Source organism: Oryctolagus cuniculus, chromosome 12 (genome assembly GCF_964237555.1).
Source record: "Oryctolagus cuniculus chromosome 12, mOryCun1.1, whole genome shotgun sequence".
NCBI classification, from domain to species: Eukaryota; Metazoa; Chordata; class Mammalia; order Lagomorpha; family Leporidae; genus Oryctolagus; species Oryctolagus cuniculus.
The window spans coordinates 15,099,666-15,122,322 of record NC_091443.1 but is presented as its reverse complement, the minus strand read 5'-3'; the positions used below and the strand labels follow the sequence as shown (position 1 = coordinate 15,122,322).

Below are 22,657 nucleotides of genomic sequence, written 5' to 3'. Positions count from 1 at the left end.
TCTATGATATATTGATTTCAAGGCAGGTATTTCTTTGACATACTGATAGAATTTGGATATATACCCAGAAGTATGACAGCTGGATCATATAGATCTACTTTTAGCTTTTTAAGGAATCTCCATACTGTTCCCCAAAATGGCTGTACAACTTTCCATGATTACTAGCAGTGTGTAAGAATATTTTTCCTCTGCATCCTCACCAGCATATGTTAATTTTTACTTTTTGATAATAGTTATTCTGATTAGGTTGGGATGATGAGATGATACTTCATTGTGGTTTTGATTTGCATTTCACTGGGGGCTAATGATGATGAGCATTTTTCCATGTAAATATTGCCCTTTTGTATTTCTTCTTTGAAGAAATCGCTATTCAGATATTTAGCTCATTATTAAATTGGATTACTGTTTTGTAATTGTTGAGCTTTTCTAGTTCTTTATATTTGTCAAATAATAGTGTGCAAACATTTTCTCCCACTATGTAGGTTGTCTTTTCACTCTGTTGATGCTTCCTCTGTTGTGTAGAAGCTTCATAATTTGATATAATCCTACTTATCTATTTTTGCTGTGTTTTCTGTGCTTTAGGGGTCTTATTAAGGAAAATCACTGTCTATACTAATATCTTACAGTGTTTCCCTTAGGTTTTATTCTAGTAGTTTCGTAGTTTTAGGTCTTACATTTAGTTCTTTGATTCATTTTGAGTTGATTATTATATAGGATGAGAGACAGTGGTCAACTCTAATTTTTCTGTATATGAATGTCCAGTTTTTCCAGCATAGCTTATTGAAGATGTTTTCTTTTCTCCAATGTATGTTTTTGTAAACTTTGTCAAGAATGTTTGCTAAAGATCTGTGGATTTGTTTCTGGGACCTGTGTTTGGTTCCACTGGTATATTTGTTGGGACTTATGCAACCACCATGTTGTCTTCGTTGTTATAGCCCTGTATTCTGTCTTGAGATCAGGTATTGCAATGCTTCTAGCTTTGTTCTTTTTGCTTAAGATCAGTTTGACTATTTTGGATTTATTGTGCTCCCATATGAATTTTAGAGTTGCTTTTTCTAGTTATATGAAGAATTTCATTGAAATTTTGCTGGGAATTACATTGAATCTGTTAAGTCACTTTAGGTAGAATGGACATTTAATATTAATTCTTCAAATTCATAAACATGGGATGTATTTCCTTTTTTGTAACCTTTCATGCATCTTATAACCAAAGTAATTTCATAGGAGAAATAACCTGAAAATATCGGAAAGTGTATTATTGCTATTTACAGATGATATGGTTAGGTACTTACAAAATCAAAGATAAAATGAGTAAAAAAAATAAAATAAAATACTTTATTAAATATATTGGTCTCTAATCATTGTCTGATTAGAAGAAACTTTAGGTGACAAAGATATTCTAGAGCGAGAAGACACTTGTAGAAAAGGACCCTTTAATTCTGTGTGTGAACCCATTCAAAATCTTTTCTCACCCCTCAGCTATGATGTGTAGAACAGACTCAAGACAGTGTAGCAAAGTCCTTGGAACCAAACTATGATTCAAATATCAACTAAGTCCTAAATTACCCTCTCAGTGACACATGTCCAGAAGAAACCAAAAGCAGCAGAATGAAAGGTTAGAAACTACCTGAGATTGTAACCAACACTCACAGAAAGTAAGAAAAACCTTATGCTGTGACCATATCTGGATTGATTCACTGAAAAATGGGAATACTGGCATTTTTCATGGAATTGGAACAGGACCAAGAGTCTACACAACATAGTCTTTAAGCAGTGTATGTAACTAAGTCTATGAGATGATCCGATTGAAAAAAAAAATGCAAAACAGTTTTCAGCAGGAAGATACAAACTAAAAAAGAAGCAAAGGAATACTTAAGAACTTACTAACAATATTTGTGGGGTTGGCACTGCGGTGTAGAGGGAAAAACTGCCAGCTGCAGTATCAGCCTCCCATGTGGGCCCTGGTTCGAGTCCTGGCAGCTTCACTTCTGATCCAGCTCTCTTCTATGGCCTGGGGAAAGCAGTAGAAGATAGAGCCAAGTCCGTGGGCCCTACCCTGCACCGTGTGAGAGACTGGGAAGAAGCTCTTGGCTCCTGGCTTTGGATTGGCCCATCTCTGACTGTTGCAGCCATCTAGGGCGTGAACCAGAAGATGGAAAATATCTCTCTCTCTCTCTCTCTCTCTCTCTCTCTCCTTCTCTCTCTCTCTCTCTGCCTCTGCCTCTGCCTCTCTGTAACTCTGGCATTCAAATAAATAAATAAATAAATATTAAAAAAAAACAAGATTTTGTAATGAAGATTCACTGCAGGAGCTCAATAGCAGGATAGAAATAATTGAGGAAAGAATTAAACTTGAAGGCAAATCATGATTCAATCTGATGGCAAGAAAAAAAGGATGAAAAATAGTACCACTGGGGCTGGCATTGTGGTGTAGCAGGTAAAACTGCTGCCCATAGTGCCAGCATCCCATATTGATAACAGTTCAAGTCCTGGCTGCTCCACTTCCAATCTAGCTCTCTGATGGGCCTGGGAAAGCAGTGGAAGATGGTCCAAGTCTTTGTGTCCCTGCACCCATGTGGGACACCTGGAAGAAGCTCCCAGCTCCTGGCTTCAGGTCAGCACAGTTTCCCTTGTAGCCATATGGGGAATGAACCAGCAGATGGAAGATTCTCTCTCTCTCTCTCTCTCTCTCTGTCTGTCTCTCTGACTTTGCCTCTCTGTAACTCTTCTCTCAAATACATAAAGAAATCTTTTTAAAAAATTATCTTTGAAGTGTATCTAAATAGATCTTTGGAAAATATTAAGTGACACATTGGCCTAGCTGTCACATCACTATAGTTGAAGAAACAGAGAAGTAGAAATTGGTGAAAGAAAAATTTACTTCTATTTTTAATATCCAGCCATTTCTCCCAAACCAGAAAAATTCATGTTTACAGATTCAGGACACTGAATGAAGCTCAAACTGAACATGCTCAAAGAAAACTATTCTCAGGCACATAATAATCAAGCTTCCCCAAAGGAATGATGCAGTGGAAAAATCATATAAACAGATAAAGAAAAAGAAAACATGTAGAAGCTGAACAACAGTTCAAATATTTTTCTCATCAGAAAACCCGTAGGACAGGAGACAATGGAACTTGATCTCTAAGGTACTGAAAGAAAAGGACATTTAACACAGAAGAAAACTTCCCAAATTTAGAGAAAGATACAACTCTACAAAAATAAAAGGTTAGAGGTCACCAGTCACATTCAATACAACCAAGTCTAACACAAGACACATTTAATCAAGCTTTCCAAAATTAAGGACAAAGAATGAGGAGTCGGCATTGTGACATAGCAGATTAAGACACTGCCTGCAATGTTGGCATCTCATATGGGCACCAGTTTGAGTCCCAGCTAATCCACCTCCTACCCAATTCTCTGCTAATGGCCTGGAAAAAGCAGTGGAAGATGAACCAAATGCTTGGGCCCCTGCACCCACCTGGCAGACCTGGAAGAAGCTCCTTGCTCCTGGCTTCAACATGGCCAACCCCGGTGACGGCAACCAGCTGGGGAGTGAACCAGTGGATGGAAGACCTCACTCTGTGTCACCCTCTCTCTTTTACTCTAATGTTCAAATAAATAAATAAATCTTTAAAAAAAAAAAAAAAGGCAAAGAATGAATTCTCTACCCTGCAAGAGAAGAGGAACAAACAACATACAAAGCAGTACCAATGTGCCTGACTGCAGACTTAGCAGGAAGTTTGTAAGCCAAAAGGAAATGGGATTAGTATTGGAGGAAAAATACTGCCAGCAAAGAACACTGTACCCAAGAAAGACAAACTTTAGATACGTGGGAGTGAAAAGACATCCCTAAACAAACAAAGGCTGAGGGAATTTATTAGCATAAGATCTGTTTTATAAGAAATGCTAAAGAGAGTTTTTCTAACTGAAAGAATGGGACACAAACAACTAAGAAGCAAGTATCAGAAAGTAGAAAACCCACTGGTTAGAGTAACTACACAGAAAAATTGAGAATCCTGTAATAGTAAACATGGTACATAAACCATGCACATTTAAAAGCAAAAGCAATTATAGGTTAATAATAAATACATTATCGCGTTAAGAGGTAGGCATTATAGAAAGATGTAAAATAGATAAAATATGAAAAATGTGGAAGGAATGGAGTGCAAGTAGAGATCATTATTTGTATTGCTTTTTTTTTACTCTTCTTATCTTTATAATCAGCATCAGATTGCCATCCTTTTAAAATAGCTCATTATAACAAAATTATGTTTTTGTGAGCTTCATGAAAACCAAAAAGAAAAAAATTACAAATGACAGTTGAGAAGCAGGAGAGACAAAGAAAGGAGCTACAGTGAAATAAGAAAAAAATGTGTCAAATATCAGTAGTAAGACCTTACCTATCAATAGTTACCTTAAATAGAAATGGATTCAATTCTCCAATTAAAAGACATGGAGTGACCAAATCAATACAAAACTAGCACTCAATTTTATGTGGCTTACAAGAAACTCACTTCAATTATAAGGACATACATAGACAGAAAAGTAAAGGATGGGGGGGCCAGCACTGTGGCACATTGGGTCAACGCCCTGGCCTGAAGGGCCGGCATCCCATATGGGCACCGATTCTAGTCCCGGCTGCTCCTCTTCCAATGCAGCTCTCTGCTGTGGCCTGGGAAAGCAGTGGAAGATGTCCCAAGTGCTTCGGTCCTGAACCTGTGTGGGAGACCCAGATGAAGCTCATGGTTCCTGGCTTCCGGCTTTGGCCTTGCTCAGCCCTGGCCATTATGACCATTTGAGGAGTGAACCTACAGATGGAAGATCTCTCTTTCTCTCCTCTCTCTCTCTCTCTCTCTCTCTCTCTCTCTGTCTTCTTTCTCTCTGACTCTGACTTTCAAATTGATAAATCTAAAAAAAAACTTTCACTCATACTTATTACTTCACATTTTATACTAAAATTGTAGACCATAGACCTGAAAGTAAAACCTAAACTTAAACCTATGAAGCTTCCAAAGGAAAGAATGGGGGAAAACATCTTTGTCATGTTGGGTTATACCAAGATTTCCAAAAACAAAATCCATTAAAATTCATTCTTAGATTAGAGATCATCTGATTTTTAAAATTTCTGCTCCACTGATACTGTTCACACAATGCAAATACAAACCACAGACTGGGAGATAATATTTGCAAAACATATATAACAAAGCAGTTGCATTCAGAATGTAGAAAGCACTTCCAGAACTCAAGAAGGAAACCAACAGCATAATGACAAATGAGCAAAATATTTGTACAACCACTTCAAAGAAGCTATATGAATGGCTTACAAGTGCATTGAAAATATTCTCAACAGCATTAGTCTTTAAGGAAATGTAAATTAAACCACAATACTACTATGTTTAAATACTATTAAAGAAATTAAAATAATGTCAATAAACAACAAACTTGCAATGTTGAGTACTGGCAAAGCCATAAAGCAAGTAGAACTCTTACACATTGTTACTGGGGATGCAAAATAATACATAAATTTTAGGAACTTGTTTGATGATTTCTTATAAGATTAAATATATCCTCATCATAATGATATCACAATACCTCTCTTCAGTATTTACCAAAAGAAGCAAAACCTTGTATTTGAAAAACAATTTCTTGAAAAATTTGTATGCCTTTATTCATAACTGCTAAAAGCTGAAAGCAACTTAAAGGACCTAGTGAATGGTAAGTCAGCTTCAGGAGTCTGGTCCATCTGAGCAATGCAACACTACCCAGGAAGAAAGAAAACAGTACTGATACTACAGCATAGACAAATCCCAAATGCATTATTCTGTTAGCCAGACTCAAAAAGCTACATGCTTTATATGACACTCTAGCAAAGGCAATATTATAAGGGTAAAAAGTCAGTAATTGCCAGGGGGACTGCAGAAGGTGTTGACTAGAATGGAGTGGTAGAATGAGGGAGTTGGAAGGTGGAGGAACATTGAAACTGAGCTTCATTTTGATTATTGTAGTGGCTACATCACTGTATGTGAAAACAGTCAAAAAACTAAATGCTTAAAAAGTAAAGTGGAACAGTATTTTCACGTTAGATTGGAAAAAAATTTTAAAACTTAAGTGTTGATCAGAGATAAAGAAGAAGACACTTGGGTAGCTTTGAATAGAAGAGGATTATGTGCAGTATTTGTGTAGAATAATTTTTGCAAAAGGTATTAAAATTTATCAAAAGCAGGGGCAGGTGTTTGGTGTATCACTTAAGATGCTGCTTATGATGCCCACATCTCCAATCAGAGTGACTTTTCATGAGTCCCAGTTTGCTACTGACTCTAGTTTCCTGTTCATCTGCACCCTAGAAGGCACAAGGAAGTCAGCTCAAGTAGTTTGGTCATGCATGTGGGGAATCTGCATTGAGTTCCCAGCTCTCAGCTTTTATCTTGTCTTATCCTGTCTGTTGTAGGTATTTGGAGATCAGAGATCTGTTCCTACATTTAAATTTTAATTAATTAATTTCTTAAAATCCTTTTTAAAAATTAATTTAAATTAATTTTTCACAATAATTCTATTTCTGAAAATTAGTTTGTCCTTGTGCAGCCATGCAAAGATGTACAGGAATGTCTCTCTTTTTTAAAAGATTTATTTATTTACTTGAGAGGCAGAGTTACAGACAGAGGAAGGGAGAGACAGAGAGAGGTCTTCCATCCGCTGGTTCACTCCCCAAATGGCTGCAATGGCCAGAGCTGGGCCAATCTGAAGCCAGGAGCCAGGAGCTTCTTCCGGGTCTCCCACGTGCGTGCAGAGTCCCAAACACTTGAGCCATCTTCTGCTGCTTTTTCTGGCCGACATCAGGGAGCTGGATTGAAAGCGGAGCAGCCGGGACACAAACCAATGCCCATATAGGATGCCGGTGCCACAGATATTTAACCTACTAAGCTACAGCACCAGCCCTAGGAATATCTCTTTAATATGTAGATATAAGAATGCTTTATGCGCATTAAAATCTAAAAGGAATTCATAAGAGATTGTTAACTTTTAACTATAGTTACAGATGAAGGTAGGAGTGGGATAGAAAGACATTTACTTTTTAATTTGTGCTCTTCCCTAATGAATGATTCTTTCAAAATTTTACCATGTGCTTGTGTTTCTTCTATAATTAAAAACTTAAACAACTGAAGTGGATGCAAATTAATATGCAGTGGAATAGGCAGGATGAGTTGTCAGCATTTGGCTAATTGAAGGATTCCAAATTCTAAGTTAAGACACACTTCTGCAGAATGGTAGTCCAGTGATTTGCATTGTACCATCTGTTTTCGGCTCCCCATCAACTGGAGTGTGGTGCCTAAAATAGTGTCTCTGCTTAATAAGTGTAATTTCATCACCTCAAGCTATGTTCTTTCTGTCATTGTGTCAGCATAACATACTTCCCTCTGCCGTGGTCTGAAGCTTCCGTTCTACACAATGGGTATTATAATGTCATACTTTGTTATCCACCCCTATGTAGTTGTTTATAACTTTGAGAAGAAAAATAAAACTGCCATGTATTTTCTGCTCTGCATTTGTTTGGGTACAGTGCCTACTGAAGTGTGCTCAAGCACAATAACAAACATTGCTTAGTTCCTCCATTCTCTGAGTCCCTCCCACGTCACCCAAATTGAGGGTCTCATGGACTGTTGCTGCCCAGATTAATGCAATAGATTTAAAATGGTCTCCAAAAGTCTAGTACTCCAAAATACCTCAATATGATTTGCATGCAGTACACAGAGGGACTTTTCTAAAGCATTTTTACAGCCATGCTTACTCTTGCCTAAACTCCATTAGTGCTTCCACATTCCTGTGAGTTCTTGCCTCCTTAAATGATTTGACCCTGTCTTCTCTGGCTTCAGCACTCATCAGCACAGTCCCATAATTTATCCATTACTAAAACGAAATGCCTGAGGCTGATACTTATAAAGAAAAGAGATTTGAGGCCAGCATTTGGCACAACAGTTAAGGCCCTTCCTGGGAGGCCCACATTTCATATCAGAGTGCCTGGTTTGAGTCCCAGCTATTCTACTTCCAACTTGCTTTCTGCTAATGTCCACTCTAGAATACAGCAGATGATGGCTCAAATTCTTGGGTTCTTGCAACCAATGTGGGAGTATCAGACTGAGTTCCATTCTCCTGACTTAAAAGTGTTTACCTACTTTCAATTACTGAGATAATTAAAAAGCAAATGTAAAAAACTTGGACTGTGAACCAAAGTTTTGTTTTGTCTAAAGGTAATTTCATAAGTATGTTTTGATCAAATACACAATTCATTGTTTTTCAGTTGGCATTGTACTGACTATCATGGGATTTACCCACTTACCAGGTATTCCTCCTTGCATTTATGTTCTGTGATTGGTAATTTTTAAGAAATGGAATTGAGATAATTGAGATGTCTCAGATGAAAATATGAAATGATTAATGTTGATAACATCTTAACCAGCCACTAAATGGTGTGGGACAAGCTTGGAGATGTTTGCAGCTTACCTACTTCATCAAAGCCTTGAGACCAGAGGACAAGTGTGACCCAGGATCTCTACATGCATATAGTAATGACAGTATCCCACTTTAAATGAATAAAGGGAGGGCAGTCCAAAAGATCATAGGATTGAGGAGGTGGTGAGGCTAACATTGTCCCCCTCTGTTGTCTGGCCAGTGGATCAGTGAGGTAGTCAGCTCCCTGTGTGACACAGAGACTGGGCCATGGAGATGAGCACTTCTGTGTATTGTCTCAATCTTCCCTTGTTTGACAAGAGTGTGTTGAAGCTGAGGGAAGTTAAGAACTTGCTCAAGGACTGTGCTAATAAATACAAGATCCATCCTCAAACTCAGCCTAGGTGGCTCCAAGTCAGTGTTATATGTTCCTCCCCTAGTGGTCAGATGGTCATATGTGAGCCCAGAGGGACATTACAGGTGGATGCTGGAAGACCACGGAAGTATGAATGAACCCTATGCCATTCATTGTCTTAAACCAGGATGTCATCTCACATATTGCCATAGCATTCTGCTGGAGAAGGGCTGTGTGCATGGTGTGGAATTCCTGTCCCTGTTGACCACACCCTCACCAATGCCAACTGTGGGTGACCTGTAAGTACAGGTGGCCTCCTGCCATGACACCCATCCCAAGCTAGCTCAGTATCCACTCTACTCTGTCCCAAGGTCTGCCGCAACTCTCCCACTCACTTTCCTGAAAGGTATATTCCACATGCTGCTGAGAGAGACAGAGAAGCCCTCATTTGTTCTGTCTTCACTTGTCACTGATGAAAAACACAAGACCTCACCCAGGGCCACATGCTTAGCACACTGTCCATAAGCTTGAATATACATTACCTCCACTCAACAATTCCTATCTGTGCTGCTAGATAGTCCCTGAGTTTATCTCATATAACAGAGGCTTGTTCTACAAAGCTGAGAGGTAACCAGAAAGCTGATATCAGGAGCCACTTACTGAACATTGTGAAAATCATGCATCATTTTTTTTTAACTTTTATTTAATGAATACAAATTTCCAAAGTACAGCTTATGGATTACAATGGCTTCCACCCCATAACGTCCCTCCCACCCGCAACCCTCCCCTTTCCCACTCCCTCTCCCCTTCCATTCACATGAGGATTCATTTTCGATTCTCTTTATATACAGAAGATCAGTTTAGCATACATTAAGTAAAGATTTCAACAGTTTGCTCCCACACAGAAACATAAAGTGAAAAATAATAGATGATTTTTTAAATGATGATGAAATCAGATCAGACCTATTGTCATGTTTAATCCCAGTGAGAGTCAAGTTGGGAATTGATAATTTCTTCTTCTTTTTTTTTTTTACAGAAGATCAGTTTAGTATACATTAAGTAAAGATTTCAACAGTTTGCACCCCCATAGAAACACAAAGTGAAATATACTGTTTGAGTACTCGTTATAGCATTAAGTCTCAATGCACAGCACATTAAGGACAGAGATCCTACATGAGGAGTAAGTGCACCGTGACTCCTGTTGTTGACTTTACAAATTGACACTCCTGTTTATGGCATCAGTAATCTCCCTATGCACCAGTCATGAGTTTCCAAGGCTATGGAAGCCCCGTGAGTTCTCCGACTCTTATCTTGTTTAGACAAGGTCATAGTCAAAGTGGAGGTTCTCTCCTCCCTTCAGAGAAAGGTACCTCCTTCTTTGAAGACCTGTTCTTTCCACTGGGATCTCACTCACAGAGATCTTTCATTTAGGTTTTGTTGTTTTTTGTTTTGTTTTGTTTTGTTTTGTTTTTGTTTTTGTTTTGCCAGAGTGTCTTGGCTTTCCATGCCTGAAATACTCTCATGGGCTTTTCAGCCAGATCCGAATGCCTTTAGGGCTGATTCTGAGGCCAGAGTGCTGTTTAGGACATCTGCCATTCTATGAGTCTGCTGTGTATCTCGCTTCCCATGTTGGATCACTCTCCCCTTTATTTATTCTATTGGTTAGTATTAACAGGTACTAGACTTGTTTATGTGCTCCCTTTGACTCTTAGTCCTTTCATTATGATCAATTGTGAACTGAAATTGATCACTTGGACTAGTGAGATGGCATTGGTACATGCCACCTTGATGGGATTTAATTGGAGTCCCCTGGTATGTTTCTAACCCTACCATTTGGGGCAAGTCAGCCTGAGCATGTCCCAAATTGTACATCTCTTCCCTCTCTTATCCCCACTCTTATGTTTAACAGGGATCACATTTCAGTTAAATTTCAACACTTAAGAATAACTGTGTATTAATTACAGAAATCATGCATCTTATTTATGAGGTATTTCCATTCTTCTTAAAATAAAGAGAAGCCATTATTAAGAAGCTTCTGCTATTGGATATTCTCCCTAAGCAGTCATTAAAGTTTTGTCTTTAAAACAGTTGTGTTGCAGAATCTATGTGCTGTGGTTTGGACACAACAACCTCAGAGATTCCAAGCCTCCATGTGACTCAGCTCACTTTCGTTTATGGTCAGTGCTACAGTTACTAGCAATTGTTGGCTCCTGTCATTCTACCAGTGCTTGTTAATAACAGTCCCCTACATTTCCAAGATCCTTCCTGACTAAAAGGGAAAAAAACCTGTTTTACAGTTACAGGTTTTCATTTAATAGTCTCAAAATCCCTTTAAGGTAAATACAAAGGTGCACATTTCAACAACAGAGCAGGGGAGTGGAAGGCGGAGAACATGGCCGAGTGCACGGTCAATTAACAGACTCAGAGTTGCTCACTTTTCCTATAGCTGGGAACAGGTACATCACAGCAGGTTCATGGGTGTCACACTTGCTGCTGAAGGCCACAGCTACATGTCACTGAGCTAAGAAGCTCTGCATGCTGTGTATTCAGGACTTATAGAGCACTGTCTAGGAATACATGGGGAAAATACAACAAACTCTTGGAAGCTTCCTTCAAGGTTATGGAAACCCACATTCTAGTTCACACTCCAGAGAGTCAGCCTCAATTTGAATACACATTTTGTGTGTACATAAACATTGGTGTTTATATATATATATATATATATATATAGAATGAAAGAAAGCAAATTTTAAAGCCCATTATTAATAAAGTTAAAACATGCATAACCACAAAGCTCATTAGACAGTTTTGCTGGCCTCTGTAGTCTGCTTCACCCAAAAGGTGAATCCATATTTTTTTACTATTTACTGCATTTGTTCTAATCATTTCCTGCCATAATTATAATTATATGTCTGCCAAAGAGGTCACAAATACTGTGTACATGTCCCTGGAGGAAAAGTAGCACTTACTGGTTGAGAGTCTCATGGTGCTGCAGTTTTTCTGGGGTCTTTACTCATGCATGCATCCAATTAATAGTATGACTTATCCTCAAGTCAAAGTGGAGTTGAATTTCCTTGAATCACTTTCTTCATTTCTTATTCTTATTGGCAAGACTGATGCCATCTTTGCCTTTCTCTGAAGGGAGGAAGGAACCTCCACTGTGATACAGCCTTGACTAAACAAGTTCAGAGTTGGTGAACTCAAGGGGCTTCCATAGCCTAGACAGCTCATAGCAAGAATCTCAGGTGATTGCTGACATCATAAATAAGAGTGCCAATTGTTAAATCAATAATGGGAGTCACTGGGTACATGCTCCCCACGTAGGATCTCTGTCCTTAATGTGTTTAACTATGAAACTTAAAAACAACACTACAAGTCAAACAATACCCTATACCTGGTTCGGTTGTGTGAATGCAGCCTGTTGAAATCCTTGCTTAGTATATACTAAGTTGATCTTCAGTAGATTAAGGTAATTGAAAATGAAACTCGATGAAGGGCGGGATGGGAGAGGGAGTGGGAGAGGGGAGGGCCACGGGAGTGAGGGAGGTTGGGGGGGAAGCCACAACAATACAAAAGTTGCACTTTGTAAATTCACATTTATTAAATAAAAAAATAACTATATAACAAACAAAAAATGAAAAAAAGAACTTAATACTTTACCCTTTTAGTATTTTTTATGCTCTACTTAAAACTATTGGTTGAACTCTGTAATTAATACACAATTACTCTTAGGTGTTTAATTAATGCTATAACTAGTACTCAAATAGTATTTTACACTTTGTGTTTCTGTGTGGGTGCAAACTGTTGAAATCTTTACTTAATATATACTAAATTGATCTTCTGTATATAAAGATAATTGAAAATTAATCTTGATGTGAATGGAAGGAGAGAGGGAGTGGGATAGGGGAGTGTTGTGGGTGGGAGGGAAGTTATGGGGGGGAGGGGAAGCTATTGTAATCCATAAGCTGTACTTTGGAAATTTATGTTCATTAAATAAAAAAAAAAAGACTGATGCCATCTTATGCTAGGCGTCATTTGCGAGATAAGTTTAAGCCTAGGTGCCATCTTGCAAGATAAGCTTTGGTTTCTCAGATATAGGTCTGGGTTTCCTGGAATTGGGTCTGGTTTACCAGAAGTCAGGTGATGTCTAGATAACCCAACCACAAGCATTAACTCCACCTGCTACCTTACTGGAATCTGGTGCTCCTACATCCTTCTCTCTGCAAGGCTATAATAAGACCTGTTATCTAACCATGGGCCGCTGCTCTCTTGTGCATGGAGAGACAGCCTGTCAGCTCTCAACAATTAAGTTTTTCTTCTTACTCTAGTGTTTTGGTGTGTTCCGTGCAGGCCTTTCATTGGTATCATGATTCGGACCCAGGTTCTGTTGACCCTGCTCTCTCTTCAGGGATGTGAGCTGCTTCGGGATCATGGATTTCAGTCAACGACCCTTGGACCTCCTTCCTTTCCACCGAATACGCCATGATCTCTCCATACACCAGGCCCTTCAAAATATTGAGGTAGGGTGGAGGGAGTGGAGGACTCTCCCAGTGTGACTTCTCTCCTCTGGGTTATGGTTCTGTCGTACTTTGCCTCAAAGCCCTGGTACCAGGAGCCACAACTCCCACAGACTTTAAGCCCTTGGTACCAATTGGTGCAGGTGATGACCCCGGCCTCTGCTCCCTTACTCTTGTTGTCAGACTGACGAGATCTCAGGAATGTGTGCTGTCCATCAGCCCAGCTTCTCGAGGTCGCTATGAGAGCTTCTTCATCCCACGTTCCATCTGACTCTCCTCTCGGTTGTCTCCTGAGTAATCTTGTTCCTCTCCAATTGGCCCCAGATCTTAAGTGCCATTATCTCATCTTTCTCTGAAATCAGTCATGGCCCATGTACAATCTTGACAACCAGTCCAAATGGCTGCTTAATGGCACACTTGACCCCGACATTGTTTGGGATCTCTACCACTTTTGTGAGCATTAGGGAAACTGGAAGGAGATTCTCTATGTCCAGGCCTTCTCCTATCTCCATTCTAAATCTTCACCTTGCATCTTGTGTTCTTCAGCTCAAGTTCTCTTAGCTTCCAAGGTTCTCACCAAAGATCCAGAACCCTCTTCTACTTTTATCTGCAGATTAGCTTCCTCCTTACTGTCCCCACCACAGGCAATGGCACAGGCTTCTCCCATTCAGGGCTCTCAAAACACGTCATCCACTCCTACTCCTCCTGCCCCCTATTTACTCCCATTTGAAAATCAACCCCAAATTTGCCCCGTTCTGTTCCTCTGAGCCAATATACTATCCCTGCCTTGCTACCTTTTGTCTCAGACCCCCAGCTCCCCATCTGCTAATCCTAGCCCCTGAGTCATTCACTCGAGAATGGCAGCCAGGGAACCCACCTCCTTGTTACCCCTATGAGAGGCAGGTGATAGCAGAGGGCATACTCAGGATCCATGTTCCTTTTTCACTCAGTGATCTGTCACAAAGTGTATAAAAACTAGGTTCTTTCACCTCTAACCCCACTTCGTACATCAAACAATTCCGATACCTATCCCAGTCCTATGATCTGACCTTTCTTGGCATTTTTATAATCCTTTCTAACACCTTCTCCCAGAGCAGCGAAGGTGCATTTGAGAACAGGCCCATCTCCAGGCCGATAAGACCCATCAAACGGACCCGGCCTATCCCAGCAGAGGCAGTCCTGGAACAAGACCCCAATTGGGATTATAAGTTTCCTAGTGGTGTCACTGCCAGAAATCATTTTATTACTTGTTTGCTGGCAGGGCTCAAAAAGTCTACCAAAAGGCTCTAAATTATGATAAATTTGGATAGATTATTCAAGACAAAAAGGAAAATCCTTCTGCCTTTTTACAGCATCTCACACAGACTCTCCTCCAATATACTAACCTAGAACCACAGTCTCCTGACAGTTGTAGCCTTCTTAGGAATCATTTATTTGCCTAGAGCTTCCCAGACAGCAAGGCAAAACTATAATGCCTTGAAAGAGGCCCATTAACCCCCTAGGTGGAGGTTCTAGAGGTGGCCTTTAAGGTATATAATGGAAGGGATGAGAGAACCCAAAGGCTAAATTTCAAATGCTGGCCAAGATCTTTCAACAACCTGCTGCCTCCAGTAGCCCCGCTGACCACAGTGGTTCTCCAGGTCCAAGCTTTAAATGTGGCCAAATGGGCCACTGGGTCAGAATGTGCCCCAACCCTGGAACCCACCAGGTCCTTGTCCTAAACATCACCTAAAGGGCTATTGGGCTGTGGACTGTCTTCTTGTCCATAGGGTCAGTAGGTCATCCACTCCATCCATGCCCTAGGCTGACCTTCTAGGACTGGCAACCAAGGATTGAAGGAGAACAGATTCCCACCACCCAACTATGATGATCACTCCATGAGAAACCAGGGTAACTGTGACAGCAGCAGGTAGGCCAGTTTCTTTTCTCATGGACACAGGAGCAAACTTCTCAGTCCTTAACCATTATTGGGGGCCCACCTCTACTGCCTCAGCTTCCATAGTTGGGGTGGAAGGAAAACCTTATAGGCCTCTACAGACCCCCGGTCTGCTCTGCATGGTGGATAAGATGCCCTTCTCTCACGCTTTCCTTGTTATACCAATGTCCTACTCCCCTTCTGGGACGGGATCTATTCTGTCAGTTTGGTACCCAAATAACCTTTACCCTCTGACCGTCAGCCCCATCCTCCAACTTGCCTTTGCCTCCCTTCCTGTTGCTGTTCTCTCAAAATGATCCCAGCCCAACTGCACTGCCTACTTCAGGCCCCCTGTCCACTGTCAACCATGGGTATGGGACACCAGCCACTCTATGCTAACTGCTCATCATCCTCCTGTACAAATCAAAGTTTGAGACTCCTCGACATTTCCCTCTCAACCTTAATACCCCCTACCTCTTTCTAGCCATCAGGGACTAAAGCCTATTATTACTAAACTCCTCCTCCAAAGATTACTCCACAGAACCAACTCCTCTTATGACACTCCCATTCTGGCAGAAAAAAAAAAAAAACCTAAGGGGTTTCCTTCTGCTTAGTACAAGATCTTCACAATAGTACCCATACACTCAGTAGTACACAACACATGCAACTTCCCTGCCACCACTTCTCACTTTTCAGTCCTGGATCTTAAAGATGCATTCTTCACCATCCACTTACATCCCAATTCTCAGTATCTGTTTCTTTCACTTGGACTGATCCTGACTTGCAGGTCTTGACTCAATTAACTTGGACTATTATCCTCCAGGGGCTCAAGGATAGTGTGGGGAGCAACTCGGACTAGACTGTTACTGGAATTAAGACTTATTCTATGCATCTGCTCTCCCACAATATGGCGCTGAGAAGGGAGTAACAACTTCTACGCAGCTGCCTCTCGCCAACTTGAGTGATGACCTGCAGGAGCTGCTGCTCCTGATTGGAGGAGAGCAGCATACTTGGCATGTGGGTAGCAGAGTTGGGATTGGTGGAAGAGGACTATAAAGGAGGAGAGAGACAACATGCACCAGGAACATCTATCTGAAGGAACACCTGTGCAGCCCCCGAGAGAGCCGGCCGGTGGTGTGCCGCTCCCCTGCGGAAGTGGGGAAAGTGGCAGAGGGAACCGCCCTTCCACAGAGGTGGAAGGGTCGGTAGCCAACCCGGGAAGAACCAGCAGCAAACCCGGGGAGGGCCGAGCAGACAAAAGAACAGCGCAGGGTTCAGTGTCGCTCCTCCACGAAGAGGGGGAGCGACAGATAGCCCCTGACTATTTGATCAAGCCTCGCCCAATTATCTAGGAGCCCTGGATCTATCCCCCTCCTTTCTTCTTCAATACATTGATGACCTCCTCCTCTGCAGCCCCTCAGAAATAGATAGCCAATGACAGACTGCTACTCTCCTCAACTTCCTAGAAGCCAAAGGTTACCAGGTCTCTTTCAAAAGAGCACAGCTTTCCTTGTCTGAGGTATCTTATCTGGGTGTACACCTCACCCCCACTCACAAGGCCATAACCATGACAGAAAACATTTGCTATACTGGTAAACCACCCTCAAGATCAATAATCCCAACACTCTTCCACTCAGATCATTCTATTCTATCTCCACCATTTGTTTTTTTTTTTGTTGTTGTTGTTTTTTTGTTTTTTTTTTTTTGAAGAATAAAAGTTTATTTGGATCATGATTCTGAAGGGTGGGAAGATCAAGATTGGATGAACAATCCAGTGAGTTAGTGATGAGTCTTTCTTGTCCACCATTTGTTTCATCCCAACATTTCTTCTTTTTTATTGTTTGTCAAACAATCTCTTCCTCTTTCACCAGAAGATACCAAATATCTTCAAAAACTCACTTCTTCTTGTTCTATAGGTCAAAAAAACAAACCCTAACTCTAACCTCCATCCTGCACTGTTCCTCTCCCATCAAGCCAGGGACACCTGCAGCTTCTGACTGGCAAGTTGACTTCCCCCATATTCCTAGAGTATGGCGCTTTCAGTATCTCTTGGTCTTGGCAGATACCTTCTCTGGGTGGGTCAAGACCTTCCCTACTACCAACAAACATCACTAACAGTATCCAACATCCTACTTCAGGAGATTATTCCCCACTTTGGGGTTCCCGCCTCTCTTTCCAGACAATAGTCCCAAATTTACATCCCAAGTAACCCAGCTACTTACCAAGGCACTTAACATCCCATGGTATTTCTACATCTCTTATCACCTCCAATCCCCAGGAAAAGTAGAAAGAACAAATCATATGCTAAAAAAATGCTCTGTCTAAGCTCTTCCTTGAGGTCCACTTGGACTGGATAAAACTACTCCCAATGGCCCTACTCAGTATGAGGGCCCTTCAAAAAAAAAAAAAAAAACTCTCAATATTTCGCCTTTTGAACTTATGTATGGACATCTCTTGATTCCTCCAACTATACACGCCCAGTCCCCACTCCTGCTGCCTCATCTGATCCTGACCCTCATCAGGCACCTCTGAGCAAATCTACAGAAATACACAGACACTTACTGCCCAGCTCCACACCGAGATAATCCAGATAACTCCTCTTCTATAAATGTGGGAGACAGTGTCTTCCTGTCTTCTTTACATCCCTCTTTATCCTCTGATCCCAACAAACCACAAGCTAAATGGACTGGACCTTATCATGTCATCCTAACTACCCACACAGTAGCAAAATGGCAGGGAGTCCTCCATTGGGTCCACTTCACTCACCATAAGTTCTCTTCCCTCCACCACATTACACCATTACTCCAACAGGGCCACTCACAGCCAGGTTTATTTGGACCTGAGCTTCACTGCCAGCATTGTCCGGAAACCGAGGCCCTTCTGTCATGGATGAACCAGCCCCCGAGAAATATGAACACAGAACCATCAATCATTTCCAATACTGGATAAATATTGATCTTCTTTTATATTGCTACCAACTCTTCTTGTAACATTTGTGGAGGGAATATTAAATACACTCCTTACCCATCCCTTCCAGGATCCTTTTGGATATTGAAGACTTACACCTCCAAGGAACCCTCTCACTTCACTCCCCTTGAGATCTACCCCTTTCCATACCTCCTTTTACTGTCTCACTCCTTCTTCCATGCACCATGATAAAACTCAAAGTATCCTTATCCCTCCTGCTCATAATATCCTTATCCTGCCTGCCCTAAACCAGCGCCTGCCCCTGGGACACGCCACACATGGCAATTCCAGATTCATTCTACTTCCACTCCTTCTAAACTACTTAACTCTACCTTCTGTCCTATTACAGGCTGTGTGGGTCCTCACACTCTGTACTTTGATTTCACTCAGGCCTGCTCCCACAACTGCTTTGAATGGACCAGGTACACTATATCCCAACTGGAGGTACACTGATTCTATCTCTGCCTGACCAAGGACAACAAGGGGTCAGGTGAGGATGTATACTGGAAAGGCTGTCCATCATAGTCCTGTAAATATTACTATACCGACTATGGTTATGGGCTCCCTGGAAAACAACCTTCATGCCACAGGATGAGGATGCCACAGGATGAGGATGCCATACAAGCCTTCATACTCCCAACACATCCAACCCCTCTTAACCTTTAGCAAAACTAACCCTTACCTTTAGGACTGGCAAAATGGGGTTGAAGGATCAATCAATATATATACTGATTCCAATATGGGAGACACACATGGAACTATAAAAGTCATCAGGAACTATAAAAATCACTCAGCTCCAGACATCCCCTATAGATGTGGAAGTTGATATAGTAAAGGAATCTTTTAAACACCTATTCCTGCTAATTAATCCTATTAAACTACCTCTAACACAGCTACACTTCATTAATCTATCACTTACTCTACTTCATCAGCTGGCCAGTTCTACCTTGCCTTTTGCCTTCTACCAACAAGATTGTTCTGTGTGCACCCCCTTTGGGAACCTTCCATTGCAGCCACTTTATTTGCCAATATCTCTGCTCTGACAAACACTTATACTCCCTAACCTCAGAGAGTTGTCGGTCACCTTCCTTTACATTCAGGAGGACAAAATGCAATGTACTGGGTTACAAATGTGGCCACAGAACATAATGAACTTCTACAACACAGCATTCCTTGTGTTACAAACACGATCATCAATTCCACTACTTCCTTGTCTAGCCCACTTGAGGCCTCATCCCTTTGTAATCATACTCTATACCCTTACATCAATGACTCTACTCCCAGCCCATGTGTATTGGTGGTCATCTCCCCTCACTTAACCTTGCATGATTATTCAGAATTTTTTCCACAAACACTTCTACCTGCAAGAAACAAGTGGCCTTTCTCCTTGTTTTAGTTGGGATCAGCTTCACAGCCTCCCTCTCCTCAGCAGTGATTTCAGGAGAAGCTTTGGGCCGCAACATAATCTTGACCAACTGACTCCAAGAACAACTCCAACAGTTAGAAGAGGAGGTCACTAGGTTCACTGAGACCTCAGCTGACACCATCTGAGGTCTCCAAAGCCAAATCACCTCACTAGCAGGTGTGGTACTACAGAACAGATAGGCTTTAGACCCTATAAAAGCTGAAAAAGGGGAAACTTGTATCTTTCTGGGAAAATAGTGTTGTTATTATCTTAACCAACTGGAGTAGGCAGAACAAAATGTTAAAACTCTTCAACAAATCTCCACATCTATCAAACAGTCCTCACTAGGATCCAGGGACCCCTTCATTTCCTCTCTTCTATGGAGTCCTCTCATTACTTGGCTGATGCCTCTCTTAGGGCCACTTGCCTCTATACTCACCTTGGCTTTCATATTGCCTTGTCTGTTCAGATGGTTACAGGAAGTAATAATGGAATGAACCAAAGTCTTCACTGACCAGGTGGTCAACAAGACACTGTTACAGGGATCTACCCAGTTCTCTACTCAGGAGATCATGACATGAGATTCCTCCCCATTACAGCAGGAATTAGATTACCATCCCTCCACCTTTCCTGGACTTCTTTGTGGGGGTGGGGGTGCTGGTATGGTCCCATACCACACTTGCTTTATAAAAAAAAAAAAAAAAAAAGAGAGAGAGGAATATAGGCAAGACTGACTCCATCTTGTCTTAGGTACCATCTTGAAGGATAAGCTTCAGCCTAGGTGCCATCTTGCAAAATAAGATTTGGTTTCTCAGATATAGGTCTGGGTTTCCTGGAATTGGGTCTGGTTTACCAGAAGTCAGGTGATGTCTAGATAACCCAACCACAAGCATTAACTCCACCTGCTACCTTACTGGAATCTGGTGCTCCTACATCCTTCTCTCTGCAAGGCTATAATAAGACCTGTTATCTAACCATGGGCTGCTGCTCTCTTGTGCATGGAGAGACAGCCTGTCAGCTCTCGACAATAAAACATTTTTTTTTACTTTAGTGTTTTGGTGTGTTCTGTGGCAGCCTTTCAGTTCTACTCCTGAGAAGTTAAATACGCAGTCCACAATATAACCTTAAAAGGTGATGTATAATCTTTTTTCTCTTTTGCTTCCCATCCCCTAAAATATAGTGTTGCATGAATGTACCAGCAGAGTCCACTGTGAGGTCCTCAGAGGACAAACCACATGTGAACGAACAGGGATCCCCTCCTGCAAGAAACACCAGCCTGAACAAAAGTAATGAGGAAGGGAGGGCGGAGATGGGTCAGAGGACCAGGGAAGAGTGGTTGATAAGACGTGCTGAGCTGCACGTAGGAACATCTCTTTGACAGCCCCTGAAAGAAACTAGTGTGAATGGACTCCATCAGGACTGGGAGTGGACAGTGCTGATTTTGTATCCTCCCACTGGGCTGGTAGAGAGAAGCATCCCCACTCTATGCCAAAGTGCTCTACCTTACTACAATGGTTTGTCTCTGGTTTATCTCCCAAAAAGTGCATGTGCTAGAAACTGGGTCCCCAAAGTAATGGTGTTGAGAGATGGTGAAACTCTCAGGAAGTGTGTCTGGAAGGAAATAATTTGTTCTGCACCCCCTCTCCCCACCCCAAGCAGAGATGAATGCCCATCTCTCAGGAGTGAGTTGAGTCTCACAGGACTGCATTATTTACCTTGAGAGCAGGTTGCTGTTACATAACCCTACCCAGAGTGTTTGTTCTCTTCCACACAGATGCTCACCATCCACCACATCTCAACACAGTCTGAGGCTCTCACCAGTTATGACCATCCACACTTGGAAATTTCTGCCTTCCAAAGTGTGAGCCAAAATAAATTCTTCTCTATAAACTTCCTAGCCTTGGGTATTTTTGTTAAAGCAACAAAAAATGGACAAAGACATTTATCTAAGAAGTAAATTTGGTAAGCAAAGCCTCCTGCTTTTGTGTCAAAATATTCACAAGTGCCCAAGATGGGATGAGGGAAGCAAGACTGAGACATGACTTGGGAGGGGTGGGGAATTGCTTGGAGATTGTATCTGTCAGCAAGCTTGGTAGAAGTCCAAGAGAGATAGTGTTACCTCCTTCCCACAAAGTAGCTCAAGAGCCTTTAGGCAGCAGTTTGTCTAGAGTGACTTCAATCCACACTGGCCTGGCAACAGCAGGAAAATAGAATGTGAGTAGGGAGGCAAACGCTAGGCAGGAAGTGGGCTTCCCCTGCAGCTCCAGGCAGTCACCAAGCCAGATAAACTTAAGAACAGTCTGGGGACTGGTGCTACACTCAGCCCCAGAATTTCAAATAAGATTTGAATTCACATTAAAATTCAGACCATGTCTCATACAAAGCTAGGGCTTATTTTTTGTTTTTTTTCATTATATTTTTCCCATTTCCCCAGGAGGCTGTTAATGTCTGGAGAAGAGAAGCAAGGCTGCCATGGACCTGATGTGCCCCTAGCTGGCCCCATGTCCCACCTTCTTGGGCCTGAGGCTACCAGTCAGTTATGTACTATCTCTGGGCTTATCCTGAGGTCTTTCTTCAGGGAGAGAGCTTTTTCTCTGCAATCATGTCCATAAAAAGAAGCAGAATGAGGCTGTAAAGTGTAAATGAACACTATTTCTGTAAATTTATTGCAAAAACAGCCCACTTCACTCCTTTATTTTATTTCTCTAGATTCTGTAAACTATTTAAAATGTTGGCCTCTGACTTATTCTGTTTTCTGTTGCTAACAGCACAATACCACAGACAAGGTAAATTATAAAGAAGAGAGATTTATTTTAGCTGATGGTTCTGGTCCAAGGTTGAAGAGCTGCATCTGGTGATGGGCTCCTTGCTGGAGGGGCCCCCAGAGGGTTCAAGGTATCATCACACACTGAAAGGCAGGGAGTGTGGGGAAGACCTAGCCAAACTGCTTTTTACAGCAGACTCACTCTCATGGTAACCAATTAATCCATTAATTAGTTAATCATAGGAACACATTAATCCATTTATGAGGGCAGAGCCCTAATTATCTC

At 41.5% G+C, this 22,657-nt stretch overlaps 2 long non-coding RNA genes across 3 annotated transcripts in view; one reads left to right on the top strand and one right to left on the bottom strand.

Annotated features, from left to right (window-relative positions):
• LOC127483729 (uncharacterized) overlaps positions 1-12,166 on the bottom strand; it is a 99,475-nt gene extending 87,309 nt beyond the window's left edge. The window contains exon 1 of the long non-coding RNA XR_011380679.1: positions 11,773-12,166. This is a non-coding gene — a long non-coding RNA (uncharacterized lncRNA). The remainder of the gene's footprint in view (positions 1-11,772) is intronic.
• LOC103351266 (uncharacterized) lies at positions 12,090-21,503 on the top strand. 2 transcript variants are annotated; one of them, XR_007910346.2, is made up of 4 exons: positions 12,090-12,272; positions 13,212-13,323; positions 20,659-20,738; positions 21,382-21,503. It is a non-coding gene; the product is annotated as an uncharacterized lncRNA (long non-coding RNA). The 2 variants fall into 2 exon arrangements; XR_007910345.2 differs by having other exon boundaries at positions 13,154-13,323.
• The last annotated feature ends 1,154 nt before the right edge of the window (positions 21,504-22,657 follow it).